The sequence below is a fragment of the Ailuropoda melanoleuca genome, chromosome X, assembly GCF_002007445.2.
Source record: "Ailuropoda melanoleuca isolate Jingjing chromosome X, ASM200744v2, whole genome shotgun sequence".
Lineage (NCBI taxonomy): Eukaryota > Metazoa > Chordata > Mammalia > Carnivora > Ursidae > Ailuropoda > Ailuropoda melanoleuca.
This window is the reverse complement of record NC_048238.1, coordinates 65106998-65132843: the sequence shown is the minus strand read 5'-3', so window position 1 is coordinate 65132843 and position 25846 is coordinate 65106998. Positions and strand designations below refer to the sequence as shown.

The window sequence follows — 25846 nt, the reverse complement described above, 5'->3', positions numbered from 1 at the left end:
TTTGAAACAGCATTTTAACTTTTATTAGTCACGGTATATCAAGAGGTTGATATATATGCATGTCAAGAGGAATAACAGTATTCTTAGGTTTGAGATTATTTGTATGAAATGCTTGGAAAACCATAAAGCACTATATGGAGTAAATGTGGTAATAATAACAATAATTATAGTTCAGCAATTGTGAGGATGATTCTATTTTGTTTTTATGGAAGATATTAGTACTATCACCAGTATTTCTTTTTTTTTTAGATTTTATTTATTTATTTGAGAGAGAGAGACAGCCAGCAACAGAGGGAACACAAGCTGGGGGAGTGGAAGAGGAAGAAGCAGGCTCCCAGTGGAGGAGCCTGATGTGGGGCTCGATCCCAGAACGCTGGGATCACGCCCTGAGCCGAAGGCAGATGATTAACGACTGTGCTACCCATGTGCCCCTCTCACCAGTATTTCTGATTCTTCTCCTTTTCAAGGTATAATGGACCATTGAACTTCCCTTCCTCTTTCAAAATAGGTATAGTCATAAGAATTATCTTGAACAGGCAATAAAATGTGAGCAGGTTGTAAGTGTTACTTCCAGGCAGAGCTCTTAAAAACAGGTGTCTTGTTCTCCTTCATAATTCCCTGTGCCAGTGAAAGTAAATGGCAGTCATCTAGACATTGGACGATGTGAAGCAGAAGGGCCCTCCCCAATCTATACAATGGATATGTAGTACAGGTAGTATGAGGGAAAAACAAACTTAACTGTTTTTAAGCCAGTGAGATTTTGGTGTTGTCTTTTTACCATAGCATATATTATTCTATCCTGATAAGTTTAACTTTATTAATTTTAGTCTTTCATTATATTATTTTTTTATTGTGGAAAAATATTTATGAACATAGGATGTCTTTCCACTTATGTCTTCTTTAATTTCTTTCAGCTACATTTTGTTGTTTTCAGTGTACAACTGTTTCATCTACATAGTTAAGTTTATTCCTAAGCACCATATATATTTTTCAATATGTTACTTTTTATTGTAGTAAAATATACATGAGATAAAGTTTACCGTTTTAACCATTTTTAAATGTTTAGTTCTGTGGCATTAATTATTTTCACATTGTTGTGCAATCATCACCACTATCCATCTCCAGAGCTTTTTCATCACCACAAACTGAAACTCTGTGCCAATTAAATAATAATTCTCCATTTTCCTTACCCTAACTTCTTGGTAACTACTATTCTACTTTTTGTCTGTATGAATTTGACTACTCTGGGAAGTTTATATAAGAGGAATCATATATATTTGTCTTTTGCAACTGGCTTATTTCACTTTGCATGTCTTCAAGTTTCCTTCACATTGTGACATGTGTCAGAATTTCATTTGTTTTCAAGGTTGAAGAATAGTCCATTGTATGTATATACCACATTTGTATATCTATTCAGCTGTTGATGGACATCTGGGATGTTTCTGCTTTTGACTATTGTCAATAATGATACTATGAACACGGGTGTACATTCTTTTACTTCTTTTAGATATATACCACCCAGATATGTAATTGTTGGATCATATAATTCTATGTGTAATTTTTTGAGGAATTGTCATACCATTTTTATAGTATCTGCGACCATTTTACATTCCCACTATCAATGCAAAAGAGTTGCAATTTCCCCACATCCTTGCTGTTTTCTTTCTTTTTTCTTTTCCTTTCCTTTCCTTTCCTTTCCTTTCCTTTCCTTTCCTTTCCTTTCCTATCCTTTCTTTTCTCTTCCCCTCCTCCTCCTCCTCCCCTTTCTTCTTCTTTTTCTTCTTTTCTTCTTCTTCTTTTCTTCTTTCTTCCTTCTTCTTTTTCTTCTCTTTTAATAATAGGTGTTAGGAGCCAAACTGAACTGAGAGAGAGAGAGAGAGCGCGCGAACACTGAGCTATTAGGTGTCACAGTAGCAAATGAAAGCAACAAACCAAAAATGAGAGTTAAACCTTTAATAACTTACTGTGATAGTATAAACAAGAGGCCAAAACCAGAAAAAGAACCACCTCCTCCTGTTGCATTTTCTCCCATGGAACAGTACAAAGATGAAAGGTCAGGTAGATCAATGCAGAATTGGGGTTTATCTCACTATTGAGAGAACACAGACAAAAGTTTCCAACAGTTTTATGGACTCTGGTGTTGGAGGTTACACTGCGGGAAGGGTTAGAAGTGGAAAAGTACTAGGTACTGAGTCAGAATGGGGAAAATTGTCTTTAAGTTTTTCTCTTTCTTCCTCCATAGGGAGGTCTTGGTAGAAGTGCCTGAAGAGGACCTCAGGGAAGACCCCAGATTAAGAGACTTGGAAATCCAGGTATCAGGACTAAGGTTGTAAATATGTAAAGAGCATGATCACCTAGGGGAGATTGAAACCTTGAATGCAACTCTGTCAGAGATTGTGATGCACTGGCTATGCCTCAAGTCTGATGTGGGGATAGTAGCTTTCCCTGTGAGGCCTGTCAGGTAAAGACTTTCTAATTGCCTGTGGTCAAGCCTGAAAAATCACACATTGGTTTTTAACCAAGAATGGGACACCTCAATAGGCATCCTAATGTGTATGAGTGGTGGTAGCTCACTGTAACTGATTTGTGCTTCCCTAATGACTACTGATGGTGAACATCTTGCTTTTATGTGCTTATTGATCATTTAGATATCATTTTTTAAAAGTATCTATTCAAGGCCTTTGCCCATTTTTTAAAAAAAATCAATCTGGGTTTTGTTGTTCTTGTTGCTGTTATTGCTGCTGTCGTTGTTGCTGTTGTTGAGTTGTAGGAGTTCATATATTCTGGAGAACAATCTTTTATCACATATAAGATTTGCAAATAATTTTCTTATTCCATGGATTACCTTTTCACACTGTTAATAGTGTCCTTTAATGCACAATAGCTTTAAATTCTGATGATGTTTTGACTTTTCTAGTTTTTCTTTGTTCTTTGTCTTTTTAGTGTCATATCCAAGAAATCATTGCCAAATCCAATGTCATGAAGATTTTCTCTTAGATTTTCTTCTGAGTTTTATCACTGTAGCTCTTACATTTACATTTTTAATGTGGTATAAGATAAGGGCCTAAATTCATTTATTTTTGTATGTGGATATACAGTTTTCTCAGCACCATTTGTTGAAGAGACTATTGCTTTCCCTTTGCATGATCTTGGCATCCTTGTCAAAAATCATTTGGCCATTTGTTGTTTTGATTACCATGATTTTGTAGTAAGTTTTGAAATCAAGAAATGTGAAATCTTCATTTTTTTTTTCTTTTGCAATCTTATTTTGGCTATTTGGAGTCCCTTGAGTTTCCATATAAACTTTAGGATGGATTTTTGTATATCTATAAAAAAAAACATCATTGGGATTTTAATAGAGATTGCGTTAAATTTATACATCAGTTTGGGTAGTATTGGAATTTTCACATTAGTCCACCAATTGATGAACATGGGATTTATTTACATTTATTTGTGTCTTCTTTAATTTCTTTCAATCACGTTTTGTAATTTTTTAGTTTATAATTCTTTCACTTCCTTACTTAAGTTCATTCTTAAGTATTTTTTTGATGCTATTGTAACAAGTTTTTTAATTTCCTTTTTGGATTATTCCTTATTACTGCATATAAATACAGCTGAATTTTGTGTGCTGATTTGTATCATACAAGTTTGCCAAATTTATTTATCAGCTCTGTTTTTGGTGTGTGTGTAACCTTTAGGCTTTTCAATGTAAAAGGACATGTGGCTTTCAAACAGCTAATTTTACTTCTTCCTTTCCAATTTGGATGACTTTTTTATCTTTTTCTTGCCTAATTGCTCTGGAGGGAAATTCCAATACTATATTAAATAAAATTACTGAAAGTGGAAATCCTTGTCTTGATCCTGATCTTCGAGAAAATGTTTTTATTTTTTTACCATTTAGTATGATGTTGGCTGTGGGTTTTTCATACATGGCCTTAATCACATTGAGATATTTTCTTTTTCATTTGTAGTAGGTTGACTGTTTTTATCATAAAAGGGTGTTGAATTTTGACAAATATTGTCTTGGCATCAACTGAGATGATCATGTTTTTGTTTGTTTTGTTTTATTTTTTCTCCATTCTGTTACTGTGGTATATTACATTGGTAGATTTTCATATGTTGAACCACCTTTACTTTTCAGGAATAAATCCCACTTGGTCATGTTTTGTGAATCTCTTAATATGCTGTTGAATTCAGTTTGCTAGTATGTTACTGAGAATTTTTGAATCCATATTCATAAGGGATCTTCATCTGTAGTGTTCTTTTTGTAGTGCCTGTCTGGCTTTTGTATGAGGGTAGTGCTGGTCCCAATAGAATGACTTAGGAAATGTTTATCCCTCCTCAATTTCTTTGAGGAATTTTAAAATAATTGTTAGTTCTTTTTAAAGGTTTGAAGCAAACTGATCTAAGTATTTTCTTTGTTGGAATTTTTTTGATTGCTGAATCAATCTCCTTACTAGTTGAAAGTCTATTCAAATATTCTACATTTTTTTGATTTAGTCTTGGTAGGTAGCATGTTTCTAGGAATTTGTTTATGTCATCTAGGTTACCTGATTAGTTGGTGTACAATAGTTCAAAACAATTTTTTGTTCAAGTGTTATAAGCATACAGTGCTATATTAGTTTCAAGTGTAAAGTATAATGCTTCAGCAACTGAATACATTTCTGAGTGCTCATCAAGATAAGTTTACTCTTATTTCCCCTTATTTATTTCACCCATCCCCTAACCCACCACACCTCCAGCAAATATCACCTTGTTCTCTATATTTAAGAGTCTGTTTTTTTTTTATTTGTCTCTTTTTCTTTGTTTGATCATTTGTCCTGTTTCTTAAATCCAGCATGAGTGAAAACATGTGTACCATATGTCTTTCGCTTAATGACTTACTTCACTTAGCATTATACCCTCTACACTTGGATTGCTTCCATAGCTTGACTATTATAAACAATGTTGCAATAAATGTAGGGGTCCCTATCTCTTCTATAATTAGTGTTTCTATTTTCTATGGGTATATATCCAGTAGTGGACTTACTGTATAATATGGTAATTCTATTTTTAACTTTTTGAGGAAAGTCCATACTGTTTTCCACAGTGGCTATACCAATTTACATTCCCACTAACAGGGCACAAGGGTTCCTTTTTCTCCACATCCTCACCAACATTTGTCTTTTTGGTTTTAGCCATTCTAACAGGTGTGAGGTGATTTCTCCTTGTGGTTTTGATTTGCATCCCCCTGATGATTAGTGATGCTGAGCATCTTTTCATGTTTCTCCTGGCCATCTAGATGTTGATTTTGGAAAATATCTATTCAGGTCCTCTGCTGATTTTTTAATTGGATTGCTTGTTGTTTTGGTGTTGAGTTATATAAGTTCTTTATATATTTTGGATATTAACCTCTTATTGGATATATCATTTGCAAGTATCTTCTCCCATTCAGTAGGTTGTCTTTTTGTCTTGTTGATGGTTTCCTTTGTTGTGCAAAAGCTTTTGGTGTACTCCCAATAGTCTATTTTTGCTTTTCTTCCCCCTTGCCTTTGGAGACATAACTAGAAAAAAAAAATGTTGCATGGTTGATGTCAGAGAAATTGCTGCCTTTGTTCTCTTTTTATGGTTTCAGGTCTCATACTTAGGTCATTAATCCATTTTGAGTTTATTTTTGTGCTTGGTATAAGAAATTGGTTTGGTTTCATTCTTTTGCATGTAGCTGTCCAAATATTTTTTCTAACACCATTGTATATTCTTGCCTCCTTTGTTTTAGATTAATTGACCATATGAGCCTGGGATTATTTCTGGACTCTATTCCGTTCAGTTGATCTATGTGTCTCTTTTCATGCCAGTACCATATTGTTTCGGTTACTAAATCTTTATAATATATCTTGAAATCTGGGATTGTGATTACTCTTAGCTTTGTTCCTCTTTTTCAAGATTACTTTTGCTATTCAGGGTCTCTTTTGGATTTTAAGATTATTTGTTCTAGTTTGGTGAAAGAAATTTATTCTAGGAATTGCATTAAATCTGTAGATTGCTTTGGGTAATATGCACATTTCTAACCATATTGGTTCTTCCCATCCATTAGCATGGGATATCTTTTCATTTGTTTCTGTCATCTTGAATTTCTTCCATTAATATTTTACAGTTTTCAGATTATAGGTCTTTCACTCCCTGGGTTAAGTTTATTCTTAGGTATTTTATTGTTTGGGGGAAATTGGCAATGCTATTGTTTTCTTAATTTTTCTTTCTGCTACTTCATTATTAGTGCATAGATGCAACAGATTTCTCTATATTAATTTTGTAATCTTCAACTTTACTGAATTCATTTATCAGTTTTACTTGGTTTTTGGTGGAGTGTTTAGGGGTTTCTATATATAGTATCATATCATATGCAAATAGTGACAGTTTTACATTTTCCTTACTGACTTGGATGCTTTTCATTTCTTTTGCTTAATTGCTGTAGCAAGGCCTTCCAGTACTCTGTTGAATAAAATTGGTTAGAGTGAGCATCTTTTTCTTCTTAGGGGGAAAAATCTGTTTTTCACCATTGAATATGATGTTAACTATGGATTTTTCATTTCATTTATGTTGAAGTATGTTCCCTGTAGACTTACTGTGTTGAGGGTTTTTATCATGAATATATGTTGTACTTTGTCAAATGTTTTTCTGCATCTACTGAAATGATATATGGCTTTCATCCTTTCTCTTATTCTGTGAGGTATCATGTTGATTGATTTGCCAATATTGAACCACACTTGCATCCCTGGAATAAATCCCAATTGAGCATGGTGAATGAATTTTTAAATATATTGTTGGATTTAGTTTGCTAATATTTTGTTGAGGATTTTTGCATGTATGTTCATCAAATATATTGGCTTATAGTTTTCTTTCTTTGTAGTGTTGTTATCTCGCTTTGGTATCAGGTAATGCTGGCTTAATATAATGAATTTGGAGACTTTCCTTCCTCTTCTATTTTTTTGGAATATTTTGAAAAGAATAGATATTAAGTCTTCTTTAAATTTTTGCTAGAATCCACCTCTGAAGCCATCTGGTTCAAACCTTTTGTTTACTGGATTTCTTTGATCACTGATTCAATTTCATTGCTCATCTGTTCAATTTTTCTGTTTCTTCCTGATTCAATTTTAGAAGGTTAACTGTTTCTAAAAATTTATCCATTTCTTCTACATTATCAAATTTGTTGGCATATAGTTTTTCATGATATTGTCTTATAATCCTTTATATTTCTGTAGTGTCAATTGTTATTTCTCCTCCTTCATTTCTGTTTTCATTTATTTAAGTCTTCTCTCTTTTTTTTTCTTGTTGAATCTGTGTATGGGTTTATCAATTATGATTATCTTTTCAAAGAATCAGTTCCTGGTGATCTTTTCTTGATCTCTATTTCATTTATATCATGTGTGAATTTTTTTCTTCACACATTTTTAAATTGGGAATGTTTATTGTTGAGTTGTAAAAGTACAAACACACATATTTACGCACACATCCACATACCCATATACACATAATATACACGCACATATTCTGGATGCAGTTCTGTATCAGATACATGAATTTCATTTTTTTTCCACTCTGTGAGTTGTCTTTCATTTTTTTTTATTTTGAATTTTGTTAGTTACAATACAGTGCAATATTGATTTCTGAAGTAGAATTCTGTGACTCATCACTTACATACAATACCCAATGCTCATCACAAGTGCCCTTGTAATACCCATCACCCATCTAGCCCATCCCCCATCCACATAACTCCATCAACCCTCAGTTTGTTCTTTATCATTAAGAGTCACTTATGGCTGGGATGCCTGGGTGGCTCAGTCTGTTAAGTGTCTGCGTTCAGATCAGGTCATGATCCTGGGGTCCTGGGATCAAGTCCCACATCTGGCTCCTTGCTCAGCAGGGAGCCTGATTTTCCCTTTGCCTGCTGCTCCTCCTGCTTGTGCTCTCTCTCTCTCTGACAAATAAATAAATAAAATCTTAAAAAAGAGTCACTTATAGTTTGTTTCCATCTCTCCTTTTTTTGTCTTTTCTCCCTTCCCCTATGTTCATATGGTATTTGTCTTTCTCTGACTTATTTCACTTAGCATAATATACTCTAGCTCCATCCATATCATTGCAAGTAGCAAGATTTTGTTATTGTTGATGGCTGAGTAATAGTCCATTGTGTGTGTGTGCGTGTGTGTGTGTGTGTGTATACACACACACAACATCTTCTTTATCTATTCATCAGTTGATGGACATTTGGGCTCTCTCCATAGTCCGGATATTGTTGATAATGTTGCTAAAAACATCAGGGTGCTTGTACCCCTTTGAATCTTTATTTTTGTATCCTTTGGGTAAATACCTAATAGTTCAGTTGCTGGATCATTGGATAGTTCTATTTTCAAAATTTTGAGGAACCTCTGGGGGCGCCTGGGTGGCACAGTGGTTGAGCGTCTGCCTTTGGGTCAGGGCGTGATCCCAGCATTATGGGTTCTAGCCCCATATCAGGCTCCTCCGCTGGGAGCCTGCTTCTTCCTCTCCCACTCCCCCTGCTTGTGTTCCCTCTCTCGCTGGCTGTCTCTATCTCTGTCACATAAATAAATAAAATCTTTAAAAAAATTTTTTTGAGGAACCTCTGTACTGTTATCCAGAGTGGCTGCACAATTTGCATTTCCAACAATAGTGCAAGAGGGTTCCCCTTTCTCCACAACCTTGCCAATACCTGTTATTTTTGTGTTATTAATTTTAGCCATTGTGACAAGTGTGAGGTGGCATCACATCATGGATTTGATGTGAATTTCCCTGATGATGAGTGATATTGAGCATTTTTTCATGTGTCTGTTAGACATCTGGTTGTCTTCTTTGGAAAAGTGTATATCCATGTCTTCTGTGCATTTCTTAACTGAATTATTTGTTTTTCAGTGTTCAGTTTGGTAAGTTCTTTATATATTTTGGATACAAACCCTTTATCAGATATGTTATTTGTAAATATCTTCTCCCATCCTGTAAGCTGCCATTTAGTTTTGTTGATTCTTTCCTTCTCTGTGCAGAAGATTTTATCTTAATGAACTCCCAATAGTTCATTTTTGGTTTTGTTTCCCTTGCTTCCAGAGACACATCTAGTAAAGAGTTCCTATGGCCAAGGTCAAAGAGGTTGCTGCCAGTTTTCCCCTCTAGGATTTTGACGGTTTCCTATCTCACATTTAGGTCTTTCTTCCATTTTGAACTTACTTTTGTGTATGGTGTAAAAAAGAGGTCTACTTTCATTCTTCTGCATGTTGGTGTCCAGTTTTCCTAACACTATTTATTGAAGAGACTGTCTTTTTTTCCATTGGATATTTCCATTGGATTACTGCTTTGTTGAAGATTAGTTGGGCATAGAGTTGTGGGTCCATTTATGGGTTGTCTGTTCCATTCCATTGGTCTATGTGTCTGCTTTTGTGCCGGTCTCATACTGTCTTTTTTTTTTTTTTAAGATTTTATTTTATTTATTTGACAGAGATAGAGACAGCCAGCGAGAGAGGGAACACAAGCAGGGGGAGTGGGAGAGGAAGAAGCAGGCTCACAGCAGAGGAGCCTGACGTGGGGCTCGATCCCATAACGCCGGGATCACGCCCTGAGCCGAAGGCAGACGCTTAACCGCTGTGCCACCCAGGCGCCCCCGGTCTCATACTGTCTTGATAACTATAGCTTTGCAATATAGCTTGAAACCTGGAATCATGATACCTCCAGTTTGTTATTCTTTTTTCAGAATTGCTTTGGCTATTTTGTGTCTTTTGTGGTTCCGTACAAATTTTCGGATTATTTGTTCTAGCAATGTGAAAAATGCTGTTGGTATTTTGATAGGGATTGCATTAAATCTGTAGATTTCTTTGTGTAATATAGACATTTTAATAGTGCTTGTTCTTTCAATCTATGAGCATGGAATGCTTTTCCAATTCTTTGTGTCCTCTTCAATTTCTTTCATAAGTGTGCTGTAGTTTTCAGAGTACATATCTTTCACTTTTTTAGTTAGGCTTATTCCTGTGTATTGTATTGTTTTTGGTACAATTGCAAATGGAATAAACTCCTTGAATTTTTTTTCTGCTGCTTCATACTTGGTGTATAGAAATATAACAAATTTCTGCACATTGATTTTATATCCTGCAACTCTGCTGAATTCATGTATGGCTTCTAGCAACTTTTTGGTGGAGTCTTTTCAGGTTTTCTACATAGAGTATCATGTTGTCTGCAAATAGTGAAAGTTTGAATTCTTCATTGACAACTTGGATGTGTTTTATTTATTTTTGTTGTTTGATTGCTGAGGCTAAGACTTCCAGTACTATGCTATGTAGTAATGGTGAAGGTGGACATCCTTGACTTGTTCCTGACTCCAGGTGAAAGGCTCTCAGTTTTTCCCCATTGAGGATGATATTAACTGTGGGTCTTTCATATATGGCTTTTATGATGTTGAGGCCATCTATCCCTACTATCTATTTCTACTTTGTTGAGGGATTTTATTATCAAGAAAGGGTGTTTTTTTTTTTTTGTCAAATGCTTTTTCTGTACCTATTGAAAAGATCATATAGTTCTTATCTTTTCTTTTATTAATATGGAGTATCATGTTCAATGAATCATGGAACACTACATCAAAAACTAATGATGTACTGTATAGTGACTAACATATCTTAATAAAAAAATATGGTGTATCATGTTGATTGATTTGCAAATATTGAACCACGCCTGCAGCCCAGGAATAAATCCCACTTGATCATGGTGAATAGTTTTTTTAATGTATGCCTTTGAATTAAATTTGCTAGTATTTCATTGAAAATTTTTGCATCCATGTTCATAAGGGATATTGGCCTGACATTCTCCTTTTTAGTGGGGTCTTTGTATGGTTTTGGAATCAAGGTAATGCTGGTCTCATAAAATGAGTTTGGAAGTTTTCCTTTCATTTCTATTTTTTGGAACAGTTTGAGAAGAGTAAGTATTAACTCTTCTTTAAATGTGTGGTAGAATTCTCGTGGGAATCCTACTGTCCCTGGACTTTTGTTGGTTGGGAGATTTTTGATTAGCAATTCAATATCTTTGCTGGTTATGGGTCTGTTCAAATTTTCTATTTCTTCCTGTTTCAGTTTTGGTAGTTTTAGGTTTTAGGAATTTCCATTTCTTCCAGGTTGCCTGGCTTTTTGGCATATAATTTTTCATAATAGTCTGTAATAATTGTTTGTATTTGTGTGGTGTTGTGATCTTGTTCATTTGTGATTTTATCTATTTGACTCCTTTCTCTTTTCTTTTTGATAAGTTTGGCTAATGGTTTATCAATTTTTTTTCATTCTTTCAAAAGACCAGCACTTAGGTTCATTAATCCCTTCTACCTCTTTTGTTTCTATATCATTTATTTCTGTTCTAATCTTTATTATTTCCCTTCTTCTGCTGGCTTTAGGCTTTCTTTGCTGTTCCTTTTCTAGCTCCTTTAGGTGTAAGGTTAGGTTGTGTATTTGAGACTCTTCTTGCTTCTTGAGGTGGGCCTGTGTATGAATGCCTTTGCCTCACCCCAGTGTTTTTGGATTGTCGTGTTTTCATCTTTATTTTCTTCCATGTATTTTTTTTAAATTTCTTCTTTAATTTCCTGGTTAAGCCATTCATTCTTTAGTAAGGTGTTCTTTAACCTCAATGCATTTGTGGTCTTTCCAAAATTTTTCTTGTGGTTGACTTCAGGTTTCATAGCATTGTGGTCTGAAAATATGCATGGTAGGATCTCAGTCTTTTTATACTTGTTGAAGGCTTATTTGTGACCCAGTATGTGAACTATTCTGGAGAATGTTCCATGGGCACTTGAAAAGAAGGTGTATTCTGCTGCTTTAGGGTTAAATATCCTGAATGTATCTGTGAAGTCCATCTGGTCCAATGTGTCATTAAAAACCGTTGTTTCCTTATTGATCTTCTCCTTAGATGATCTGTGCATTGCTGTCAGTGAGGTGTTGAAGTCCTCTACTATCATTATGGTATTATTATCAATGAGTTTATTTATATTTATTACTAATTGATTTATATATGTGGTTGCTTCAGTTTGGGGGCATATTTATAATTGTTAGATCTTCCTCATGGATAGATCCCTTAAGTATGATATAATGCTCTTCTTCATCTCTTGTTACAGTCTTTGTTTTAAAATCTAGTTTGTCTGGAATGCCTGGGTGGCTCAGTCTGTTAAGCATCTGCCTTCAGCTCAGGTCATAATCCCAGGGTCCTGGGATCGAGTCCTGAATCAGGCCCTTGCTCAGCAGGGAGCCTTCTTCTCCCTCTGCCTGCTGCTCACCCTGTTTGTGCTCTCTCTCTCTGTGTCTCTGTCAAATAAATAAATAAAATCTTTTAAAAATCTAGTTTGTCTGATATAAGAATTGCTACTCCAGCTTTCTTTAGATGTCTATTAGCATGATAGATTGCTCTCCATTGCCTCATTTTCATTTTGCAGGTGTCTTTAGGTCTGAAATGAATCTCTTAGGCAGAATATAGATGGGTCTTGTTTTTTAATCCATTCTGATACCTTATACCTTTTGTTTGGAGCATTTAGTCCATTTACATTCAAAGTGATTATTGGAAGCTATGAATTTAGTGTCATTTTGTTAACTTCAGAATTGGTGTTTCTGGTGATATTCTCTGGCCTTTTCTAGTCTATGGCTTTTTTTCCCCTCCACTCAAAGAGTCCCCCTTAAAATTTCTTGCAGGGCTGGTTTAGTGGTCACAAACTCCTTTAGTTTTTGTTTGGCAAACTCTTTATCTCTCCTTCTATTCTGTGTGACAGCCTTGCTGGATAAAGTATTCTTAGCTACATATTTTTCCCATTCAGCACATTGAATAGGGCCTTCCACTCCTTTGTGGCCTGCCTGATTTTGGTAGACAGATGTGCTGCAACCTTAACTGTCTTCCCTTGTAGGTTAAGGACTTTTTTCCCTTGCTGCTTTCAAGATTATTTCCTTGTCTTTGTGTTTTGTGATTTTGACTGGGTTATGCCTTCATGATGGTCGGCTTCTGTTTAATTTAATGGGATTTCTCTGTGCTTCTTGGATTTGAATGTCCATGTCCTTCCCCAGGTGAGGGACGTTTTCAGCTATAATGTGTTTGAATAAACCTTCTGTCCCTTTTCCTCTCTCTTCATCTTTTGGGACATCTATGATATGAATTTATTATGTTTTAATAAGTCACTGAGTTCCCTAAGTCTACCTTTGTGGTCCATTACCTTTGTTTCCCTCTTCTTTTCATCTTCGTTATTTTCCATTGTATCTTCTGTATCACTGATTCACTCCTCTACTTCATCCATACTCTGTTGTATGGCCTCCATTTGAGATTTCATCTCAGTTATAGCATTTTTAATTTTGGCCTGACTAGATTTTAGTTCTTTAATCTCGATAGTAAGGGATTCTTTAGTGTTGTCTATACTTTTTTTTTTAAAGCCCAGCTAATAACCTTATAATCATTGTTTTAAATTTTAGTTTGAACATCTTACTTATATCTTTATTGATTTAATCCCTGGCTATGAGTACTAACTCCTGTTGTTGTTTCTTTTTGGGGGGGGTGAATTTCTCCATCTTGTGTTTTTGTCCTTAAAGGAAGTGAAGGAAGAACAAACAAACAACAATAACAACAACAAAAACTAGATCCTAGGTGGGTTTTTTTTGTCTGCTTGTTAAACGAATCTGGATCCAAAAATAGGAAAGAAAAAAAAATACAATGAAAGGAAATAAACAACAACAAAAATACATAGAAATAAAAAACTTAAAAAATAATTTAAGAACTGAAAAAAGTAAGTAAAAAAATGAATAAAAAGTACAATGAGACTAGATACCATTTTCCCCTAGAGCTGAAGCTTTGCAGCCTTCTATGATTCATAAACTTTGTGTAAGGGAGTTGTTTGTGCTTCTCTTCTGAGGGAGGGGCCTGTTGCTCTGACTGTCAGGCGGACTTGCTCTAGTAGAAATGTGCCTCTTGTGCACAGGAAGACAGAGCTTGTTGTAAGCATCTCCAGACTCCAGTAGATGGTGCTGTTTTGCTCCCTGAAATCTTTCAGCACTAATGGGAGGGATGACTATGGCAGCACCCTGCTCTCTAGCCCCGAGGCTGCAAATTCACACTCCCCCCCCCAACAGTCTTCAGTGAACCCTTATAGAACATCAATCAGTCACTCTTGTCTCCCTAGTTTCTGTCTGAATTCTGTGTCCACCCTACCTGTGTCTGAGCTTTTTTATCTCAGGCATGTGAATGAGTTTCAAAACTCCAATTTTAGGGGCTCCCATGGCATGGACCTGTGCTGTTCTTCCTGAGGACAGTCTTGCCACACTTCTGACTTTTGCGGGATAGGTCCCAGGAAACCAGTCACAAGACCATGCAGTGGTTTGTGGTTTATGGCAACACAGAGCAGAAAGCCGGCACTTAGACTTACTATTCTCAGGTGGCTTCCGTGCTCCTGTGCCTGGGAAGAATGTAGTATTTAGGCACCACCCTTTCTTCTTGTCACCCAGGGGATCCGAAGACTATGGTGTCACACTTGGTATTTCATCCCACTATGCCACCCGAGCACCTTTAAGCCAGACATATCCCCCACTGTAGCAGACTTCTCAAAGTTCAATTTTGTACTCTGCTGCTTATAATACTTTGTGGTAGCCTCCTTAAGGAGGCTTCCTCACTGCCACCTTATACTCAGCTATATCACACCAGATTCAAGTCTCCACACCTCCTGCCTTCCAGAAGATGGTTGCTTTTCTACCTGTGGACTTGCAGTTTTCTTTATCTCAGACCTCCAGTTGATTTCTTGGGTATTCAGAAGGATTTAATAACTATCTAGTTGTATTCGAAGGACGAGATAAGGTTAGGGTCCCACTAATCTTCTGCCATTTGAACTCCATTCCTGGTATAATTTTTATTATTTCCTGCCTTTTACTGGCTTTGATATTTGTTTCTTCTTCTTTTTTTTTTTTTTTAGCTCCTTTGTGTGTAAGTTGGGTTGTTTATTTGAGTTTTTTTTCTTGTTTCTTTAGGTAGGTCTGTATTGTTATAATCATTCCTCTTAAAATTGAATTGCTTTTGCTCCATGCTTAAGATTTAGGATCATTGTGTCTTCATTTTCATTTGTCTCCATGTATTTTGTAATCTACTCTTTGATTTCATGGTTGACCCCTTCATTGCTTAGTAGGATATTATGTAGCTTACATGTATTTGTGTTCTTTCAGCTTTTATCTTGTGTTTGATTTTTAGTTTTATAGTGTTGTGGTCGGAAAAGTTACATGATACAATTTCAATCTTCTTAAATTTATTGAGATTTGTTCTGTGGCCTAACATGTTATTTATTCTGGTTAATGTTCCATGTGCACCTGAAAAGAATGCATATTCCAGGTTTTTGGATGGAATATTCTGAATATATCTGTTATGTCTCTTTCTTTCAAAGTGCCATTCAAAGGCACTGTTTACTTATCAATTTTCTCTGTGGAAGAAATATACATTGATGTAAGTGCAGTGTTAATATCCCCTACTTTTCTTGTATTACTGTTAATTCCCACTCTCTGTCTTTTTCTTTCTTTATTTCTTTTTTTAGTTTTCCTTAAAATTCTAGTTAGTTAACATAAAATGTGATATTAGAATCACATGTGGGATATGGTGATTCAAAACTCCCATACAACAACTGGCGCTCATTACAACAAGTGCACTGCTTAATCCCCATCACCTATTTAACCAATCCCCCATCCACCCACCCTCTGGAAACAATTAATTTGTTCATTATAGTTATGAGTCCTTTCTTGGTTTATCTCTCTCTCTCTTTTTTCCCTTTGCTCATTTCTTTTCTTTCTTAAATTTCGCATATGAGGGAAATCATATGGTAATGGTTTTTCTCTGACTGACTTATTTTGTTTAGCATAGTACTCTGTAGCTCCACCCATGTCATTGCAAATGTCAAGATTTCACTCGTGGATGGCTGAGTAATATTCCACTGTATATTTATACCACTTCTTCTTTATCCATTCATTACTAAATGGGAACATAGGCTGTTTCCATAATTTGAATATTATAGAAAATGCTGCTATACACATTAGGGTGCATGTGTCACTTTGAATTAGTATTTTTGTATTCTTTGGGTAAATACCTAGTAGTGTGATTGCTGGGTCATAGTATAGTTCTATTTTAAAATTTTTGAGGAAACCCCATACAGTTTTCTACAATGACTGCACCAGTTTGCAATCCCACCAACAGTGCAAGGGAGTTCCTTTTCTCAACATCCTTGCCAACATCTGTTGTTTTCTGTGTTGTTGATTTTAGCCATTCTGACAGGTGTGAGGTGATCTCTCCTTGTATTTTTGATTTGTAATTCTCTGATAATGAATGATTTTGAGCATCTTTTCATGTATCTGTTGGCTATCTGTATATCTTCTTTGGAAAAATATCTATTCATTTCTTCTGCCCACTTTTTAATTGGATTATTTCTGTTTGGGGTGTTGAGTTCTGTAAGTCTTTTATATTTTTTTTTGATACTAACCTTTTATCAGATACGTCATTTTCAAATATCTTCTCCCGTTCTGTAGTTTGCTTTTCCTTTTGGTGAAAAAAGAAACTTTGCTGTGCAGAAGTTTTTATTTTGATGAAGTCCCAATAGTTTATTTATGCTTTTCTTTCTCTTGACTCAAGAGACATATCCAGTAAGAAGCTGCTATGTCTGATGTCAAAGGCATAATATTGTCTGTGTTCTTTTCTAGGATTTTAATGGTTTCATGTCTCACATATAGGTCTTTAATCCAGTTTGAATTGATTTTTGTGTATGGTGTAAGAAAGTGGTCCAGTTTCATTATTTTATTTGTTGCTACACAGTTTTCATAACACCATTTACTAAAGAGACTGTCATTTTTCCATCAGATAGTCTTTCCTGCTTTGTGGAAGATTAATTGACCATATACTTGTGGGTTCATTTCTGGGATTTCTGTTCTGTTCTATTTATTTATGTGTCTATTTTTGTGCCAGTACCATACTATCTTTATCACTACAGCTTTGTAATATAATTTGACGTCCAGATGTGCTGCCTCCAGCTTTGCTTTTCTCTTTCGTGGTGCTTTGGATATTCAGGGTCTTGTGTGTTCCATACATATTTTAGGGTTTTTTTTCTAACTGTGAAAAATGCTGTTGGTACTTTGATAGGGATTGCATTAAATATAAAGATTGCCTAGGGTACTATAGACATTTTAAAATTATTTGTTAAATTCCAACCCATGAGTGTGAAATGTCTTTCCATGTCTTTGTGATGTCTTCATTTTCTTTCATAATTGTTTTACAGTTTTCAGAGTACAGGTATTTCACCTTTTGGTTGGGTTAATTCAAAGGTATCTTTTCCCTTTGGTGCAATTGTAATGGGATTTATTCCTTAATTTCTTTTTCTGCTGCTTCATTACTGGTGTATAGAAATGCAACAGGTTTATGTATGTTGATTTTGCATTCCTTGATTTTACTGAATTAGTTTATCAGTACTACCAGTTTTTGGTGGACTCTTTCAGATTTTCTATTAAGAGTATCATGTCATCTGCAGATAGGGAAATTCTGACTTCTTCCTTGATGATTTGGATGACTTTCATTTCTTTTTGTTGTCTGATTACAGTGGCTAAGTCTTCCAGTGCTATGTTAAATGAAAGTGGTAAGAGTGGACCACTCTCAGTGGTCTGGTTCCAGACCTTAGGGGAAAGACCTCCAGTTTTTCACATCGAGGATCACGTTAGTGGTCGATTTTTCATAGATGGCCTTTGTTATATTGAGGTATGTTTCCTCTAAAACTACTTCATTGAGGGTTTTTATCATGGATGGGTATCGTACTTTGTCATTTGCTTTTTCTGCATCTATTAACATAACCATATGTTTCTTATCCTTTCTTTAATTAATGTGGTGTATCATATTGATTGATTTGTGAATATTGATCCCTCCATGCATCACGGGAATAAATCCCACTTCATCAGGGTGATTGAATGATTCATTTAATATATGAATTATGTTTGGTAGGATTTACTGAATATTTTGCATCTATGTTCATCAGGGATATTGGCCTGTACTTTTTTTTTTTTAGCAGAGTCTTATCTGGTTTTGATATCAGTGTAATGCTAGTGTCATAGAATGAATTTGGAAGTTTCCTTTCCTTTTCTATTTTTTGGAATAATTTGAATAGAATAGATGTGAACTCTTCCTTAAACGTTTGGTAGAATTGGCATGTGAAGCCATCAGGCCCTGAACTTTTGTTGGAAGATTTTTGATTGCTGATTCAATTGCTTTGCTAGTTATTGGTCTGTTCAAGTTTTCCATTTCTTCCTGTTTCAGTTTTGGTAGTTTATATTTCTAGGAATTTATCCATTTCTTCCAGGTTGTCCAATTTCTTGGTATATACTTTTCATAATCTTCTCATATAATTCTTTGCATTTATGTGGTGTTCATTGTTTTTTTTCCTCTCTTATTTGTGATTTTATGTATTTATTTGGGTCCTTTATCTTTTCTTTTTGATAAGTCTGTTCAGAAGTTTATTAATTTTATTATTTTTTTTAAAGAATAAGCTCCTGATTTCACTGATCTGCTCTTCTGTTGTTATTGTTAAATTTCTATATCATTTGTATCTGGGCTAATCTTTATTATTTCCTCCCTTCTGCCTGCTTGAGGCTTCATTTGTTGATCTTTTTCTAGCTCCTTTAGCTGTAAGGTTGAGTTGTTTATCTGATTTTTTCTTCTTGATGTAGGCCTGTATTGTTTTATACATCATTGTTACAAATAATTTTCTGTATCCCAAAGGTTTTGGACTGTTGTATTTTAAGTTTCATTTGTTTCCATGTATTTTTTTAAATTTCCTCTTTGATTTCCTGTTTGACCCATTCACTATTTTTTTTATTATGTTCAGTTAGCCAGCATATAGTACATCATTAGTTTTTGATGTAGTGTTCAACGATTCATTAGTTGCATGTAACACCCAGTACTCATCACAACACGTGCCCTCCTTAATACCCATCACCCGGTTACCCCAGACCTCTACCCTCCTCCCTTCTGTAACCCTCAGTTTGTTTCCCAGAGTCCAGAATCTCTCATGGGATCCGTTCATTATTTAGTAGCAGTTGTTTAACCTCCGTGTATTTGTGGGCTTTCCAAACTTTTTCTTGTGATTAACTTCTAGTTTCATAGCATTATGGTAAGAAAAGTTCCATGGAATGATTTCAATCATTTTGTATTTTTGAGGCCTGCTCTGTGACCTAATATGTGATCTGCTCTGGAGATTCTTTCATATGCACTTCAAAAGAATGTGTATTCTGCTGTTTTTAGAATGGAATGTTTTGAATATACCTGTTAAGTCATTCTGGTTCAGTGTGTCATTCAAAGCTATTATTTCCATGTTTATTTTCTGTTTAATTTGTCCATCGATATAAATGGAGTTTTAAAGTCCCCTACAATTAGTGTGTTACTTTCAATTATTCCCTTTATGTTTGTAATTAATTGTTTTATATATTTGAGTGCTCCCATAGTAGATGTATAAATATTTACATTTCTTAGATCTTTCTGTTGGATTGTCTCCTTAATGATTATATAGTGCCCTTCATTGTTTCTTGTTCCAATCTTTGTTTTATGATCTGGTTTGTCAGATATAAGTATTGCCATTCCATGTTTCTTCTGACATCCATTTGCATGATAAGTGGTTCTCCATCCCCTCACTTTCAATCTGCAGATATCTTTAAGTCTAAGATGGATCTCCTAAAGGAAACATATATATGTATCTTGGGTTTTTTGTATATATATTCCTACACTCTATGTGTTTTAACTGGAGCACTTAGTCAATTTACATTAAAAGTACTTATTGATAGATATGTATGTATTACCTTTTCTTTTTTTACATGTTTTATCATTATTTCTCAACATTTTCTCTGATCCTTTCTTGTCTTTGTCACTTTTTGGTCTCTCCTTGCACTCTATGAGTCCTCTTTAATATTTCTTCCAGGGCTGGTCTAGTGGTCATGAACTGCTGTAGATTTGGTTTGTCTGGGGATCTCTCTCTCCTTCTATTCTGAATGATAGCCTTGTTGGTTAGAGTATTGGTGGATGCAGATTTTTCTCATTCAACACTTTGAATACATCATGCCGGGGCGCCTGGGTGGCTCAGCGGTTAAAGCGTCTGCCTTCGGCTCAGGGCGTGATCCCGGCGTTGTGGGATCGAGCCCCACGTCAGGCTCCTCTGCTATGAGCCTGCTTCTTTCTCTCCCACTCCTCCTGTTTGTGTTCCCTCTCTCGCTGGCTGTCTCTATCTCTGTCGAATAAATAAAAAATCTTTAAAAAAAAAAAAAATGAATACATCATGCCACTAACTTGGCTTGACAAGTTTCTGTTGGAAATCTACAGCTAGTCTTATGAGTATTCTCTTGTAAGGTAAGGAATTCCTTTGTCTTCCTACTTTTAAGATTTTTTCTTTATTACTATGTTTTGCAAATTTAATAACAATGTTTGTTATTGGCCTGCTTTTATTGATTTTGTTGGGAGTTCTCTGTGCCTCCTGGATCTAGATGTTTTGTTTCCTTCCCCAGATTAGGCAATTTTTCAGCCATTAGTTCCTCAGATACATTTTCTACCCCTTTTTCTCTCTCTCGTTTTCTCTCCTATAATATGAATGTTATTAGGTTTGATGAAGTCACTGAGCTCCCTAAGTCTGTTCTCATGTTGCATAATTCTTCTCTTTTGTTCACTTCATTATTTTCAATTATTTTATCTTTTAGACCACTAAGTTGTCCCTCTGCTTTTTCCTACCTGCTGTACATTGCATTGAACCTATTTTCAATCTTGTTTATATTATTCTTCATCTCTGATTTTTTTTTTAGCTTTTTCATCTCTGTGGTAATGGTCTCATTGATGTCTTCTATTCTTTTCTCAAGCCCAGTTAGTATTCTTATGACTGTTGCTTTAAATTCTCCATCAGACATGTTACTTATATCTCTTTCTCTTAGATCTCTGGCTGTAGCCTTTTCTTCTTCTTCTTCTTCTTCTTCTTCTTCTTCTTCTTTCTTGAGAGAGAGATAAAGAACATGAGCTGAGGGGGAAGGAGAGAGAGAATCTTAAGCAGGCTCCACACTGAGTGCAATCTCACTCAATCTCACAACCTTGAGATCATGACCTGAGCCAAAATCAGGATTTGGACGCTTAAATAACTGATCCACCTAGGCTCCCCATCCTTATCTTCTTCTTTCCTTTGGGATGAATTCCTCCACCTTGGCAATTTTTTTAAGTCCGCCTAATTTTTTTGTGGTAGAAATGCCAGTTATGTCTCCTTCTCCTGAGAGTACTGGCTTTATGGAAAAGAGGTCATGTAGTGTCCAGGATCTGGTGCTTCAGGGAATGTCTCTTGTGTGTGCTGCCTGCAATCTGCTGCTGTGTTTTGGATGCTGTGTCCTCCAGGCCACTTGTTTGCAAAGGCTTTCCTTGTCTGCTGTGGGCAGTGTTTGGTCTTGGCCTGAATGTGGCATATTTTAACTAAGTGTGCTCTGGTTTGCTTATGTAATGGGACCTGACACCACCTGCACCAGAACTGAAGCCCTACAGAACTCTCTGATTGGGAGACCTGGCATGGACAGGGTTTTATGCTAGTCTTCTTGGGAAGGGTCCCACCACACTTGGACTCACACCAGCTTGACTGAGAATGGCAGTCCTGCCACAGCACAGGATTGTGGGGCTTGGTGTAAGCAAGTTAGGCAGCCAGTGTGGGCACTCCATTCCTTCCTGCAGGTGGCTCTGTGTTTATACTGAGGGGCAGGGAGAGGAAATAGCACCTGCTAGCTCCTATGTTCCCAACAAGGCATCCACTACCTCTCATGTAAGCACTCAGAGAAGTTTGAATAATTTCCTTCCTGCCCTGTGGCCCAGGCATTCTTCAAATTGTTTTTTCCAAGCTGTCTGCCCCTGGGGTTTTTGCCTGCCTTTTCTCCAGAAGTAGGGCAGTGGGCTTTATCCCAGCCAAGCCTTTTGGTTTTTTTTTTTTTTTTTGGTCTTTATAGGAAAATCTTTTTTTTTTAATTTTTTATTATGTTATGTTAGTCACCATATAGTACATCCCTAGTTTTTGATGTAGCGTTCCATGATTCATTGTTCTCATATAACACCCAGTGCTCCATGCAATATGTGCCCTCCTTAATACCCATCACCGGCCTATCCCAATCCCCCACCCCCCTCCCCTCTAAAGCCCTCAGTTTGTTTCCCAGAGTCCATAGTCTCTCGTGGTTCATTCCCCCTTCTGCTTACCCCCCCCCATTCTTCCCTTCCTTCTCCTACCAATCTCTCTGCTATTTCTTATGTTCCATAAATGAGTGAAACCATATGATAATTGTCTTTCTCTGCTTGACTTATTTCACTTAGCATAATCTCCTCCAGTCCCGTCCATGTTGCTGCAAATGCAAGCTCCACTGGTTGCAAGAACTCAAGAAATTCAGCCCCTCTCATTTTCTAAGCCAATGGCTTTTGGGAAACATTCTCCTTGTGCTTTCTCACTGTGTGTTCCTCTCTCTCGTCCTGCTCTGTGACCATGTTTCCCTCTCCTCTGCATCACCCACAATCCATTTCTATTTTTTTAAAGATTTCCTTTATTCATTTGAGAAAGAGAGAGTGAACACAAGCAGAACGAAGAGACAGAGGAAGAGTGAGAAGCAGGCTTCCCTGCTTAGCAGGGAGACCATTGCAGGGCTCGATACCAGGACCCCAGGATCACCACCCTAGCTGAAGGCAGACACTTAACCGACTGAGCCACCCAGACACCCCACTTGCAATCCATTTCTCCCCTAAGCCATGTCTCTGCTCTTCTTACCTTCTTTGATGTGGATTCTTTTCTCTCTTTAGTTGTGGAGATTTTTCTGTCAGTCATCAGGTTGGTTTCTGAGGTGTTTAAGATGATTTGGTAATTATCTAATTGTGTTCCTGGAACAAGACAGGCCTAGGGTCCTCCTACTCTGCCACCATCTTCTTCTCTAAGATTGATAATATTTTATATTAACAGAACAGAACCAAGTGCAGATTATTATGTCCCTAGTTGTATTAATGATAGAGTACTTACCTTTGCTATACCTTGTTACTTCCAGAGGAAAAGAAAATTCTTTAAAAAAAGGTTCTAAATAAAGTTTTTCTATCCATTATCATCTACTTATTATCTGTATTGAGCAAAGTTATATAGCAATTAAGAATAAGGAACATCTTTGATAAGGTCTCAAATTTTAAATTTTTACTCCTCATAATTCTACCAAGAAATGAATAAATGAATGAACTAAAGCCTAGCTTCAAATATTTCAGTTGGCATCTAAGTATTTTGGAGTTTGATTTTAAGAGATATTTTATTATATATATTTTTTGGAATGTTTATACATATTTTTGCTTGAAGTCAGTATGTTCATGGTTGAAATTGGATCCTGAATTTTAAAATGTGAAGCAAGATTATAATATACATTGACAAGCAGACATTTCATCCTACAGATCGACACTAATAAGAAATAAAATGTTAAGGGGTACCAGGAAGATGGCAGAGTAGGAGGACTCTAAGCTCACCCTATCCCACATTCATAACAGGTTATCAATCACATCATAGCCAATAAACTAGAGAGCCACCAAAAGACTGGCAGAACAAACCCCACAAAAGAATGTAAAGAAAAAGCCACATCAGAGAGGTTAAGAAGGGCAGAAATGGTGGTAGAGAGTTGCCCACAGGAGGAAGGTAGCTGCAGGCACAGAGAGGAGAAAGCACTGGGGAGCCCTCATAAAGAAAACCAATCCCCATTAATGCCTGGCCTTAAAAACCAGAGGGGCTGAATTCTGTGTTTGTATAGCCAACAGGACTTTGAGTCTGGAGCTTTAAAAGTCAGTTGACACAGCACTTAGCAAGCCTGGAGGGCAAGTGATAGCTGGGTCCATGCCCTAAAAGAGACAACAGCCCCTGGATAGGCAGCAATTTAGAATCCACAGTTCACACAATGCCTGAGGCAAATGGGAAGGAAGGGAGGTGTGTTTATGAGGATTTCAGAGTGTATTGGAGGACTTGTCCTAGAACAAAGGAGCTGGCAGGAGCCATTTTCCTTCCCCTGTCCCACAGCATAAACATAGAGCAACCTGCAGAAGGCAGCAATGCACAGACACTCTCAACTGAACCTGCTAGCTGTGGGCCCTGATGTGGGAAACAAAGGCAGAAGAAAAATTATTAAATTTCCTTACTCATTAGAGCCCACTGACAAGCCCTTAAAACAGGCAGAGTGACATTCCTGCAGGAATTCAGCTGCCTCCATGTTAATACCTTGCTAAAGGCAAAAGGCAGTCTTACCTGACTCCCCAACCCCACCCCTCTGGATCCTGTAAGTCTACTTTAACATATAAAATTCCTTTAGAAATTTCCTTTATGTTATATGCAACTAATGAATCATGGAACTTTACATCAAAAACCAGGGATGTACTGTATGGTGACTAACATAATAAAAAATATTATTATATTAAAAAAAAAGAAAAAAAAAGAAATTTCCTTTATCTCTAAACCCCAAAGATACATTTTGGCAATCCTCCCCCCAAGCATATGGCCCACCAATATACATCTGAAGGGTTTATTAGATGCTAATAAATGACATTTTCCCAACAATATCTAGCCCCCTTGAGGTCTGGAAACCTTGCCTCCAAAATTTCTTAGAGACTTACAATATCCCCAATGATGAGGGAATAGAAGGCTGGCTGAAGACAAAGCAGAAGCTGACACCCTGCAACCCCCCACCCCCATGTATTCAACATTCCTGGCACTCCTGGCTGCCCTAAAACTAAGGAAAGGACCTGCAGCTCATTGATAGGGACACAGTGATAGTGTAAACAGCCTTGGCTTGACAATAGCAGGCCCTCCAATATCCTGGGAGTCTTCTTTGACATATGAAGGTATCTGCAGCTCATTGATAAGGACACAGTGATAGTGTGGACAGCCTTGGCTTGATGGTGGGGGGGGGGAGGCAAGACTCCTGTGAGTCTTCTTTGACATATGAAGGTGCTTTCTCAGCCTCCCTTTTTCTTCACCTCCCCCAACCCCATGGTATATAATCAGCCACCTCTCACAACCCGGGGCAGCAGCTCTTTCTGCCCATGGGTCCTGTCCCCGTGCTTTAATAAATGACCAATTTTGCACCAAAGATGCCTCAAGAATTCTTTCTTGGTCATCGGCTCTGGACTCCACCCCACTGAACCTCACCTATATTTCCCAACCTCATCATATGGCCCCCAACGTGGGGCCTTGAGTCTTTACATCCAGACTCAGAGCTTTGGTGCAAACTTGGTGAGTATTTTCTTTTTTTTTTTTTTTTTTTTNAAAGATTTTATTTATTTATTTGACAGAGATAGAGACAGCCAGCGAGAGAGGGAACACAAGCAGGGGGAGTGGGAGAGGAAGAAGCAGGCTCACAGCAGAGGAGCCTGATGTGGGGCTCGATCCCATAACGCCGGGATCATGCCCTGAGCCGAAGGCAGACGCTTAACCGCTGTGCCACCCAGGCGCCCCTGGTGAGTATTTTCTTTACTCTTCCTTTACTCTCATTTCTGGGGCTCTTCAAGGAGTATGGTCTTATTGGAACACTTTCATGTCACTAGGTTAGGCTGTAATCCTCTAGCCCATGGCTACTCTATGGGGAGGAAAAAGCCTGCCTTTTGGCTGGAAGTTAGTACCCTGGCCGGGATGGTAATAAGACCCAGAAACTTGATGCCCTCTTTTTACTGCTGTCCTTATACAAAGTCATCTGTCTCAGGCACGGCTGCAGGACCTCCACTCGGAGCTGGGAGAAACCAGTACCCGATTGAACTAAAACCCAACTCGGGACCGTTTCCTAGGGAAGTTGGCTGTAAA

At 36.9% G+C, this 25846-nt stretch overlaps 1 long non-coding RNA gene across 1 annotated transcript; it reads left to right on the top strand.

Moving 5' to 3' along the window:
- The first annotated feature begins 299 nt into the window (after positions 1 to 299).
- On the top strand, positions 300 to 25380 carry LOC117797430. Its single transcript, XR_004622384.1, has 3 exons — positions 300 to 467; positions 2243 to 2312; positions 25320 to 25380. It is a non-coding gene; the product is annotated as an uncharacterized LOC117797430 (long non-coding RNA).
- The last annotated feature ends 466 nt before the right edge of the window (positions 25381 to 25846 follow it).